This window comes from Phalaenopsis equestris, unplaced genomic scaffold (genome assembly GCF_001263595.1).
Source record: "Phalaenopsis equestris unplaced genomic scaffold, ASM126359v1 Scaffold000615, whole genome shotgun sequence".
Classification (NCBI taxonomy): Eukaryota; Viridiplantae; Streptophyta; class Magnoliopsida; order Asparagales; family Orchidaceae; genus Phalaenopsis; species Phalaenopsis equestris.
Genome location: NW_018165055.1, coordinates 133,214 through 146,307, shown reverse-complemented (window position 1 = coordinate 146,307; position 13,094 = coordinate 133,214). Strand labels below are relative to the sequence as shown.

The following is a 13,094-nucleotide window of genomic DNA, read 5'->3' as shown; positions in this document are numbered from 1 at the left end:
CACAGGACAAATCCATGACATTACTGCCCGGCATGACTTTTGGATTTCAAAATCACTTCGTGCTTATCCTTGGGCAATATGTCCCTTTATGTTGTCAAGTGAGATCCGCAGCTCAAATTTATTATTGGAATAACAATAGTTACAATGTTGTCCAAACTAGAAGGAGAAAAACAAAGCCTCCCTATAATTCAAGGAAAAAAATGGCATATGAAGACAATAATACGGGATGAGATCAAAATCAGGAAAATGAAACAAAAAGGTGGCGAGATGGAATCAAAATTATCATTGATTGGTCCACCATGTTGCAATACTGATCCATGATAGGATTCCATCGCCCTAGAGCCTTCCATTTAGGAATTTTATAACACACATGAAGCTTAATGCTCTCACAAACAGCAGAAAATGAAAGAGATGCAACATGAATCATATCATTCCTTTCCCACCAAAATTCTATATAACTTAGCCATGGTTAGCAGCAAATGTAGTCTCTTGAGAATATCATTATCATGAACTTCTGAGCTTGCAACAAAGGCATTCAGAGAATGTGAAGTTTACCTTGGGAGGAAGGCATCAAATAACTTTCATGGAAAACTCAACAGGTAAAGAGAAGATGAGAGTGGTTTTCAGGTAGTTTTGAACAGAGAATACACAAGCCACTAGAACTGATGGAACAAAAATTAACGATGTCAGATGTTTTGAGCCCGTCAATCACCACAATCGAATTATGAAATTTTGAGGGAAAAACCTCTTAAATTATATGAATTTAGCCCATGAAACCAGAGGTTAATCTTTAAAAATTGTATATTCAGCATCAGTGTGAGCTCCAAAAATTTAAAATGCTCCGGACTCATCGAGAGTTTATGTGTTAAAGTTCTAGCTCAAATTTTCAAAAGACAGGTCAAATAGTAGATAAGACACTACTAAGAGATTTCGTACTCATTTTGTGAGGACTTTAAGACCTTTGGTTTGAGATTTCTCATAGGCGGAAGCCTCTACTGTTAATTAACCCTCCTGATATCGAGAGAACACTTTCGATTAAAGATAGTCATTAAGCACCAAGTATTCAGATTTATTATATAGTAATAGTAGATTTAAATTTTAAAATTATGAAATTTATCACCGTAAGCTTAAAACTGATGGTGAGGGAAATGATGACGAACCCGATCAAGATCTCATGGTTCCTTCATCACGGTTTGTCATGGTCCCTGCATAGATAGTTGAACCAACCTGATGGAAGGATCCTTGTCAGCAGTCATGGGTTGTTTCATCCAAGGGAACATTATAGACATGGGTTAAATGTTTGTCTAAAAAGATTAATCTAAGTCGACCTTAGCTTACAAAATGTTTGCGCCTTATTAAATATATCATATGATTCAATATTCAAAATAGCAATTTCTTTTTGGTAAACATACGGGCTATAATCGAGATCGTAATATAATGGCGTTATTTGGCGACAAACCACAGAATCAGAGAGATCTGATCACAAACGCTTCTTTGTGGTATCATTTGACAGCAAAACCACACAGACAGAAGACTCGGTTCACGTCCTTATTAACATAAATTATTTTGAGTTTAAATTTAGTAGTATGATGGATAGGACATTGGCTTGTGAGCTCTAGTCAGTGTTAGAATTGTCGACTCCTACAAACGATTGCGAAGGATGGATGAATTTTACTTTAAGTTTGGAGTAATAAATTTATGTTAAAATTTTTAAATGGTAGAATTTTAAAATCTAATTCTATAAAGAAACCCCTTCGATTGAGATTCGCCATCACACAGTCATTATTGAGGATTTAAATTATTTAAATTAAACGTTGTTGGCTATGTCTCGCTTACAGAGAATCAGATTCATAGTGTATATTACTTTTGAAATAAACTTCGAGATCTTGTTTTGAAAATAAATCTCTCAAGTTGAGGTTCACTATGAACACGATCATTATTGCAAAAACTTATAACTTAAATATTATTAAAAGTAACAGTTTTGTAGGAGGATCGGAATAACATTTTTTTAGCTCAATCTAATCACTCTTCTCATAATTAGAAGGAGGATCAAATTAGCTCAACGGAAACTCAACATTGTCAACTCTGATCCTCATAGAAATGAGCATCAGACTAGACAAAGTTTGGGACTAACAACCTTGCTTATATTCAACTCCAGCCCAAGAAATGAGGATCAGATTGGACAAAGTGTAGTACTTACAACCTTATTTTATAAGCAAGGAGGCCTGCTACATGTGCAGCATTCTCAAACCACGTGTATACATATTTACCAAGTTGATTAAAGCACATGCGAGTGTCTAGTGCTTATAGTATGATTTTTAGTGATTTATATAACCTAAGTGCATGGAGCTTGAGGCATTTGATTGTATTCAAGGTATACTTGACTCGACAATAATAACCCCTTGCACAACTCTTAAAACGTTTAACGTTCTCCAAGATATTGTAATTGAATTGACATTAATAGTCTTCGGAAATGTGCAAACGAGAACGTTCAAGATTTTATTTTAGGGCCCTAAACTTCACATTTTGCCTGCTATTATAAAAGTGGTGTGGATCATCTGGCTATCGTGCAAGATTTCACCTAAAGTCTTCTCGTGAAGCTTTTTCTATTTGCTTGTATAGTTGGGTTGCGGGTTTGGTGATGATTAAAGTGGCAACCGTTGTGAGCGACCTTCAAATAAAATTCCTGCAGCCTGTCATTGTCTTTTTTTGGGGGGGCTACCTCAAGAAGATAGGTCTTACCATGACACAAAAAAATGTGTGTGTGAGTGGTATCATGGGATATCGCAAATGAAATATCATTTTACCCACCGCACCTAACAAGATACACGTAGGCCTTCAATAGCTACAAAGACCAAGAAAAAAATATTCCATGTTGAATTGGAAAAACTCGAAAGGGTACTTAATTTACATTTTTAGAACTTTAGTAGCTTTTTTATTGTTTAATATTATCAATTTGTTCGATCCAGTCAGTCTGAATTTCGACAGCATTTAGGTGGCCTCCCGGCGTCATCCCCACTTGGAGGGCTAGCTCAAAGGATGGGTGACCGCTACTTTCTCTACTGTACACCAAGTGATTTAAGATTTAAATATTATAATTTTTAAGATATATTTTATAAATTTAATAACTTAACCTTTCACGTTAAATCACTTCACACTAGATGTAATGCAAGTGCACGTATCGTTTAAGTAATATAGGACTTTCTTTTAGTCCCGAGTATCAAACCCACAGAGAACAGAAGTAGACAATCACTTTAAGAGAAGTTCTAGTCTACTACTATAAGGTCCTAGTTTGGAGTTTCGATAAAAGTGATTTTAATATCACTACTCCTAAATTACTATTTTAATCTTATGATAAAACTTATCTAGAGCAATTAATAAGATTAAATTCAAGAGTGATAAAAAGTACTTTTCTTTTGTAAATAATTAAGTAGATTATAGGTTAGAAGTTTAAGAATATGAATAAAGTTGTGACAAAAAGAGTCTTTGTCTATCTACCCTCTCCTGGGTTATAGATAAGATTAGTTTACTAATTAGTTATTTGTTTTTGGCAATGATGTTAGCTAGTGCCACATATAGGCTTCCCATAACTGTATGCCCCGCTTGTCACCTAAAAAACTCTACTTTGAACCTCCCAAAATACTAATCTTCCTAACTTTGCACTACCAACAAATTACTATGTTTCATAGTTAAATGATAATGTGAACAATCTCATGTTGCTCTTCCGAGTCCTAATGGATCACAACAAGTTTTAACAAATCTTATGGCCAGTAAGATATGTAAATTAAGTCTAAAAGAACATTCATCACATATAAAACTAAGATTTATTCTTAAACGTCTACACCCTAGACTTTCTATCAAATCATCACAAAAGAAAAGCACAGAGTTTCTACTCACAATGTATGATAAAATCAATAGAAAATTTCATGAAATAAAGTGATTACACTAGATATGTAATTTAGGGATTGCATGTTAATCAAACAAACTCTACTTAGCAAAAGAAATTCAATAAATATGTGGTTACTGGATTACAATGCAATCAAAACATACAATACTTAACATTAATCTCTCTAAAATCCTTCCACTAAAGTTCTCAACTACTCCTTGCATATGTTGATACAATCCCTTACAAAAGCTCTCAAATTCCCTTACAAATCTCTTTAAATTAGTGGAATTCTACTCATAATATGGATTTTCTGAAGTCCTTGGGGAGTTCCCCACCTTGGAACTTTGTCCCCAAGTCCCCAAATGACAGAAAATCACTTTTCCATCATCTTGAACCACTAAATAACTCCAAGAAAATTTTCAAGCAATTCTGGCGCCTAACTGCAGCGCTTAGGCTCCATCTTCTCGGTCAGCTTAGAAAAACAACTGGCACTTAGGCGCCACCTTCTCTGGAAATTCTACGAAGTCCTGCGCCTAAGCACCATTTGCTCTGTTTCACTCCATTTTCGCTTCAGTTTGTTTGAATTCTCTTACATGTTATACATATAAGAAAAACATGAAAATATTTTTCTATAAAGTGCAATTTCATTCAAAAACATGTGTAAATATAAAGGAAATTAAGCATGTTAAATGGCATATCATAATCTCCCAAACTTAATTATTGTTTGTCCTTAAGAAAAACTATAACTTTTAAAAACTAAATGTGTTGACTCGTGGTAGTGGGTTTCATAAGGATATCCTATATTTTTGCCTCAAGACTGTGATAGTGTAACTTAGAAAAAATCTTAGCGAATCAGACTATGACTAGGGTATAAGACATGCTAAATGACATATCATAATCTCTCAAACTTAATTATTGTTTGTCCTTAAGAAACACTACAACTTTTAAAAACTAAATGTGTTGACTTGTGGTAGTTGGTTTCATAAGGATATCCTATATTTTTGCCTCAGGACTGTGATAGTGCAACTTAGAAAAAATCTTGGAGAATCAAACTATGACTAGGGTATAAGAATATCTTATATTCAACTTAAGGTTTTCTGATTTTTCTATCTATTTCAAAATTAATTGTACTTTGAAAAACTTAGGATTCCTAGAGAGAATAAAGATAGAATTTTAAGAACTCTACTCATAAAGATTTGACTAATACTTTTATAAAATAAAAATAAGTTTAAAATTGTAACTAAGTCATCTTCTTTAATAAAATTCAAGTGAAACTAATTTTTTTTAGGCTTCTCCTCAAGCTTCTCCTCACATTTATTTCTCTTTTTTTTTCTTTTTTTAGGATCATTTTCAAATTTTTTACTTTTATGTGATTATTACTATATCTGGATAGAACTTAAATAATTTTGAATTTCACTCTTCTCTTCCTAAATTTTAAAACTAATCACATTTCTTCACTTGATAATGATATGTATTAGTTTGAAAATTAATTTTAATAGAGATTCAATTCTTTTAAAAGTGTATATCAAAGAATCCTAGTTTTTTTTTTTCAAAAATACGATTCTTTCCTAATATAAATAGTAAAATCATATTCCTTTCATCTTATACTCAATACCTTAACTCTAGTGCAGTTCTTTTCACCAAAAAATTTTAACTATGTCTGCTATATCATTCCTAAAAATCAAAAGTATAGTATCATAAAGATAACACCACATACCACAAGTCATTTTAAAGCGATGTCAGTTTAATATGTAAACTACTGAGAACAAATAAAGTTAAGCATTTAAAAAAAAAATTCTCCCCCCCCCCCCCCCCCCCCCCCCAACTTAATTTTTAACATTTATAACATTAAGTATAGAAAATATAAGCAAAAAGAAAAATCACAACTCAGAAGTACAATCTACCACAGGTGTCTATTAGATACATGTGCAAATATACTTAGAAAATAACAGTGTGCAGTAGAAAGTAAATCTAAACTAAATATGCCAGAATGAATTTGAAAAGAAGAGAGACTAAATAATAGTACAGATATCAGCGCAGGTGTATAGAAAAACAAGTACTTTTGTCCAGAAATATTATAAATTTATAAACATTGGCATCTAATGTCCAATACAACCAATAAAAAGAAATATACCAGCATCCCAACAACAGTAGTGAAAACTAAACATAGAGAAACATCAAATCTAATTCTACTAACATACAATTCTAACGTCCACAATCAACCTCAAACAATCCAATCCACATAAACAACAAACACAACACTCTACAAACAGTCACAACTCAAGAACAAACTAACGCATATGTACCTTGGGTTGCCTCCCAATAAGCGTTTGGCTTAACATTATCAGCACGACGAATAAGGATTCCTTTCGGATTAAAATTTCATTTTAGCAATCCCCGATCAATCGTCCAATCTATTATTGATCTTGGAATTCCTAATAGATCTTCAAATATCAATTTTTCTTGCAACTTGTCCTTCTCACTTATATAATAATCATCTTGAGGGCATGTAGAGGACAAATTCAGATTATTGTTCTTAATGGTTCTTTCTAAATCCAATATTCTCTAAATGATTTTCTCTATATGCATATTAATGTCTCCCTTAAAATTCATAAGAAATGGATACCTAAAAAATAGTTCAAGTTCTCCTAAATCTTTAGTCGGGTTCTCCCTAGATTTTTAGATTTTAGATCAAATTATACTAAGTTACTTAATTTTTTGAATACTTTTACAGATTTTGAGAATTGTTGGTCTAATTTTCATTTTTGGAGTTTCTGAAGAAATGGTAGAGATGGACTTTCTATGTTAATGTTAGTTGGAGAGACAGATTTTTCCAAATCCTAAGAAACATGTTCTTCAAATGTTTCAGTATCCACTATTTTTTTTTTCAACCTCAGTCACTTTTTGAACTACATCCTCCGTCTCTCTTCCACTTAGTTGTATCGTTTTAACTTGCTCATTATTATTCTCCTTAGGGTTTATCTCATCGTTGCTACGAAGAGTTCCTTTTGGACGATTGCTAAGTGAGTTAGCAATCCGTCCCAGCTGGTTTTTTATATTACTTATTATAGTATCTTGGCTCTGCAGTTGACTCTTCATTTGAATAGTAATCTCTTCTATACACAACTTATTCTTCTCATATTGTGAGTTGGAGTTAAATCCAAGAGAAAAAGAAGGTTCAAAGTTATAATTACCCTAATTATTCCAATTAGATGTAGGTTAAACTTGATTATTTTCCTATGATGGGTTTCTTCCTTCAGGGAAAAGAGAAATAGCTTAAGTCTAACAGCGTCATTATAAACATCTTTATATCTGAATGTGGCCCAGAGTTCTAGGAAACTCGCAAAATGTAAGCTAGAGTCTTCAGACGTGGATCCTCCAAATTGATTATTTTGCACCATCTGAATAATTGTAGACTTAAGTTCAAAACTATTTGCCTCTACAGCGGGATTTCGTGTACTTAAGTGAATTTTATCCACCGTAGGGTCCGCATAATCCCTCAAAAGTCTATTACATTACAATCCATATCTGGATTTCCATGATTTTGATCCGTCATTTCTACAACAAGTATTTGAAGTTTTCTTTGTTTCCTAATCTTCTTAACAGTTTTTTCTAGTTCCAATTCGTATGGTTCAAGGTCTGCAGCTCCTTAACTACGTATTTAATACTAAAGATTTGAATAATAGGATAGATTTCTACGCTTTTTTTTTTTTTTTTGCATTTTAGCCTTTCTTTTTAAAAATAAAAACACACAATATACTAATTACTCTATATAAACATTACAATTTACAAATCTAAGTCTTACAGATTCAACTAAAATTCTCCCGAAAAGTTCTACCAAGCGATTCCCCGCAAGGGCACATAAAAACTTGATTGCTACTTTCTCTACGGTACAACTAGTGATTTAGGATTTAAATATTATAATTTTTAAAATATATTTTATAAATTTAATAACTTAATCATTCAAGTCAAATCACTTCACACTAAGTGTTAACGTATCGTTCAAGTAATATATGACTTTTTTTTAGTCTCAAGTATCGAACCCACATGGAACAGAGGTAGACAATCACTTTAAGAGAAGTTCTAGTCTACACTACTATAAGGTCCTAGTTTGGAGTTTCGATAAATGTGATTTTACTATAACTACTAAATTACTATTTTAATCCTACGATAAAACTTATCTAGAGCAATTAATAAGGTTAAATTCAAAAGTGATAAAAAGCAATTTTCTTTTGTAAATAATTAAGTAGGTTATAGGTTAGAAGTTTTTAAATATGAATAAAGTAGTGACAAAAGGAGCATATGTCTATCTATCATCTCCTGAGTTATAAGATAAGATTAGTTTAATAATTAGTTATTTGCTTTTGGCAAAGGTGTCAGTTGGTGCCATATATATGCTCCCCATAATTGTATGCCCCACCTGTCACCCAAAAAGTTCTAATCTGAACCTCCCAAAATACTTATCTCCCTAACTTTGCACTACCACCTAACAAGTATGTTTCATAGTTAAATGACGATGTGAACATTTTCATGTTGATTCATCACGGCTCTTCCTAATCATAATGAGTCACAAAAAGTTTTAACAAATCTTATGGCCGATACGATATGTAAATAAAGTCCAGGAGAACATTAATCACATATAAAATTAATATTTATTCTTAAACTTCTACACCATACACTTACTATCAAATCATCACAAAAGAAAAGCACGGGATTTCTACTCACAATAGAAGTTAAAATCAATATAAAACTTCGTGAAACAAAGTGATCAAACTAAATATGTGATTTAAAGGATAGCAAGACAATCGAACAAACTGTACTTAGCAAAATAAATTCACTAAATACCTGTTTACTAGATTACAATGCAATCAAAACATACAATACTTGACTTTAATCTCTATGAAATCCTTCTATTGAAGTTCCCTACTGTTCCTTGCAATTAATTGCAATTGTTGGATACAATCTCTTACAAATGCTCTCAAATTCCCTTACAAATCTCTCTAAATTAGTGGTATCCTACTCCTAATATGGATTTCCTGAAGTCCTTGGAGAGTTCCCCACCTTGGAACTTCGTCCCCAAGTCCCCAAATGGCAAAAATCCAATTTTTCTATCGTCCTGAACCACTAAATAACTCCCAGAACACTTCAGACAATTATGGCGCCTAGGCACCCAACTGTGGCGCCTAGGCACCCAACTGTGGCGCCTAGGCGCCATCTTCTTGGTTGGCTTGGAAAAATAGCCGGTGACTAGGCCGCCAACTTCTCTGGAAATTCTACGGAGTCCAACGCCTAAGCACCAAAAGCTGGGTGTCAAAAGCTAGCGCCAGTTCAGACCCAAGCATCCATTGCTCCATTTGTTTTGTTTCGCTTTGTTTTCGCTCCAGTTCGCTCCAATTCTCCTACATGTTATACCTGCAAGAAAAACATAAAAATATCTTTTTTTAAAGTGCAATTTCATTTAAAAACATGTGCTAAATTTAAAGGAAATTATACATGTTAAAAGACATCATTGGGTCTAACCACCATACCTAACAAAATGTGTGTAGCTAGTGTCGTAAGATATTGCAACCAACATTTAGATTTATCCAGTGCACCTAACAAGATTTGCGTAGGACTTTGATACCTGCAAAATAATACGATAAGATTTCCCTTATGGGCTAGAACAACCCGAATGGGTGCTTGTAACATGCTTTCTCCGCCCTGTTGGAATGACAAGAAAAGGTACTTATAGCAAAATTTCCTAGTCAGGCGAGAACAACTTGAATGGGTACTTCAAATAGAATTTCTTTGTAGGGTTGGAAAAACCCGAAGAAATACCTGATTGTATAGTGTGTTTACCTTATTAGCGAGGAGATGATTCCGATGTACTTGTATTAATTCTCATAACAATTAACCCAAATTTCATAAAATTAACACTTGATTTCTCTGCCAACTACAAATCCAGGGCTTTGAGATTAAATCATGCACAAACTTGCTTCTAGGGCTGTCAAAATGGTCTCATTGTTCATGAACAACTCATGTTTGGCTCGTTTTGGCTCAATATACTATTCATCATATATATATGTATATATATATTTGATGAGTAGTATTTTTAAAAAATTTAAATGACTACAACGCTATGAAGATTTATAAGCGTGCCGCCCTCGTTTACACCCCTACTTGCTTCTCCCGCATCTGTTGAGCCTCGTGTTCGGCTCGTTTACACCCCTGCTTGCTTCTCCCGCATCTGTTGGTAGAAATCAAACAATAACCCTACTAAACAACCTAAAAAATAACTTTAAATCCCATAAAATCGTAATATCAGACTTCTCATAAAAGCAAAACGACAATTTTCAATCCCACAGAAACTTTAAGAGGTTGTCTAGCAACGGATTTAGCCCCATATTTAAGTTGGATGTAGGCTAAATCTTGCGAGAAGACCATTTTAAACAAAATAAAACTGTGGATTTGATAAATTAGGATTTCACAAATTTCAGCCATAAATCCTGGATTTACTATATCCCATGAATTGTTGGATTTATGGGATTTATGGGATTTGATGAAAGAGTTATTGGGATTTACCTGGATGTACGCAAAACTTTGCAAATAGTTTCAATAGATTTTTCAGATTTAATAAATCCATTGCCATACAATTTTTAGTATTCCATTCAAGTTTTAGTAAATCTCAGATTTACGGGATTTACTAAATCCTAATAACTTTATTCCCATCTTTTGCTAGATAGAACCAAAAGCTATTTCTCCGATATTTACCTTAATCTGAAATCGAGGTTGAAGAGAGACGGCAACGGATTATGGGGAGGTTGAACAAAGGGTTATTTGGTGGCCGGAAATATGACATGAGATTGTAGTTCAGTTGAGGAGTTTGCAGAGGTAAGGCGGTGGAGGAGGTTAAGAAGAAAAGTTGTAGGTGGAAGTGAGATGTAGGGCTTCTCGGGTAGGTGGAAGAAGCGATGAAGCTGCTCGATGTTGGAATAAAAAGAAACGGGAGAGAAGGAGATGGCTTGTAGCATCTCAAAGGGAAGCTCAAGGAATAGAGAGAAGGCTGGAGCCGACTGTTCTGCAGGTTGGGGAGTTTGGGATAGCATGGATTTGGGCAGTAGGAGAAAGGAGGGAGAAATGAAAGAGAAGAGGGGTTGTGGGTGGGTAGAACTACGAGCAAGTGGAGATATTGTAGTGTGAGCAGATAGGGTCTATGGGGTCTCACAGAAAGTGGGAAGAGGGGTAAGGAAAGAGCAACCGCAAAATTACAATCGAGGGGAGTGGATCTCGATAGGAGGCTGTCGGAGTGTGGCACTTCGGGTAGCAGAGAGGAAGGGTGTTGTGCCTTGTACGTGATTTGATGGCTGCAACAGTGGAGCGCTGGAGGTATGCAGGGCTGCTCGTTGGAGGGGAGAGATGTGCCGAGAGAAGGGTGTGGACTTAGCGAAGGAAGAATGATATGGGAAAGTATTTTTATCAAATGTAACATGGTGAGAAATGTATAGCTTCCTGGAATTGGGTTGGTAATAGTTGAATCTCTTATGGTTTGAAGAATAGTCAAGAAAAATATAGAGTTGAGACCAGTTTATGTGATGTATAAGGTGTTTATGTGATGTATAAGGTCATAACAATGGGAAGTAGAGGCATCCAAAAACCTTGGGACTGGACTCGACAGGTTGAGTTTTGTAGAGGAGTGCATAAGGGGTTTGGAGTTGAGGCATAACCATGGGTAGTAGAGGCATCCAAAAACCTTGAGACTGGAGTAGGCGGGTTGAGTTTTGTAGAGGAGTACATAAGGGGTTTGGAGTTGGGTGGTTTTAGAGGGGACTCGGTTGATAAGGTAAGCTACCGCAAGGACGGTTTCCATCCAGAAGTGTAAACGAAGAGAGGTGTCGTGGAGTTAAATTCATGTGGCTTTGAAAAGATGTCGGTGTTTGCGTTCCACAACCCTATTTTGTTCTGGAGTATGGGGGCAAGACTTGGTGAAGGATGCCATTATGTTAGAGAAATTTTTGAAGGAAGGCACTCTTATATCCCCCCACCCATCAAATCGGAGTATGTGGATGGTTATATTGAATTGAGTATGAATCATTTTAATGAATTGAATACATTTGTAAGCCATTTCAGCTTTACTCATCATAAGGAACACCAAACAGAAACGCAAGAAATCATCAAGGAGAATTAAACAGTATTTATAACCTTGAGTAGATGACATTGGGGATGCACCTCATACATTGGAGTGTATTAAACGTGAAGGAGCATATCTATGTAAATCAGGAAACATAAAGGGTTGTCTATGACCTTTGCTGCAATTGCAATTATTACATATAAAAGGATGTATGGTTATATCTAAACTAGGTTGGATCTTGGAGAGTAGCTTGAAAGCATCCGGATGTGGAAGTCCAAGGCATTTGTGCCTGAGACTCGACTGTTGAGTGTAGGTGGCAAGAGGCAAGGGTTGGGTGTGGAAGTGGAGATCGGGTATAAGCCGTCCGAATTGGTTCCCCGGATTAGAAGTTGCTTTGTCTTTGAATCAATGATAGTAAAGCCGTTTTGGTCAAAAAAGACAGCACCATTATTGTCATGGATCAATTTATGAACATATAAGAGATTATAAGAAAGAAATAGAACATGTCATACGTGAAGTAGAAGGAGCTTACGGTGCCATTGCTACGGATTGGTCGGTACCCACGGTTACCCGTTCGGCTCTTGTCACCTTAGTAGCCAGTAGTAAATGATTAAAATTTGAAAGATGTGTTGTAGAACTCGAGTGCAAGATCCAATTGGAGGTTGTCGTTTGCAAGGCTTGTATGAGAGGAATGTACTTGAGATTGGACAGATGCCAACATGTGGCTGTCAAGTGACCAAACTTCCTGCAGATTTGGCAAGTAACTTGAGGTTTTGATGTGCTTTGACCACCTCTAGAACTGGCATTGTTATGAGTTCTTCCACGGCATCGTGCAGGAGGAAACAACCTAACAAGAAATTGTAGGTTTAGAACTCTGGTCTAATTTCTTATTATCACTTGTGATGTTGATCTCTTCACTACAAAAAAGAGAGAGAAAGTCATCTAGAACAAACGCATGTAGTTGGGTACGAATAGCTGCCTTGACACTTTGATAGGTTCCAGGAAGTCTGTTGAGTGTTTAGAGGATAATATCTTCTTGATCTAGGTGTCCACCGGCCGCAATGATATTGTCGATGAGTGTCTCAACTTTGGAGAGATATC

General features: G+C 35.1%; 1 long non-coding RNA gene across 2 annotated transcripts in view; it reads right to left on the bottom strand.

Annotated features, from left to right (window-relative positions):
* Positions 1 to 13,086, bottom strand: part of LOC110029944 — a 28,941-nt gene extending 15,855 nt beyond the window's left edge. Inside the window, exons 1-3 of one of the 2 annotated variants that reach the window (XR_002294595.1) lie at positions 12,526 to 13,086; positions 9,415 to 9,509; positions 8,836 to 9,298 (exon numbers count right to left, since the gene is read on the bottom strand). This is a non-coding gene — a long non-coding RNA (uncharacterized LOC110029944). Of the gene's footprint in view, positions 1 to 8,835; positions 9,299 to 9,414; positions 9,510 to 12,525 lie in introns of those variants that run through there. The other variant, XR_002294596.1, reaches the window with a different exon arrangement.
* Between the last annotated feature and the right edge of the window lie 8 nt (positions 13,087 to 13,094).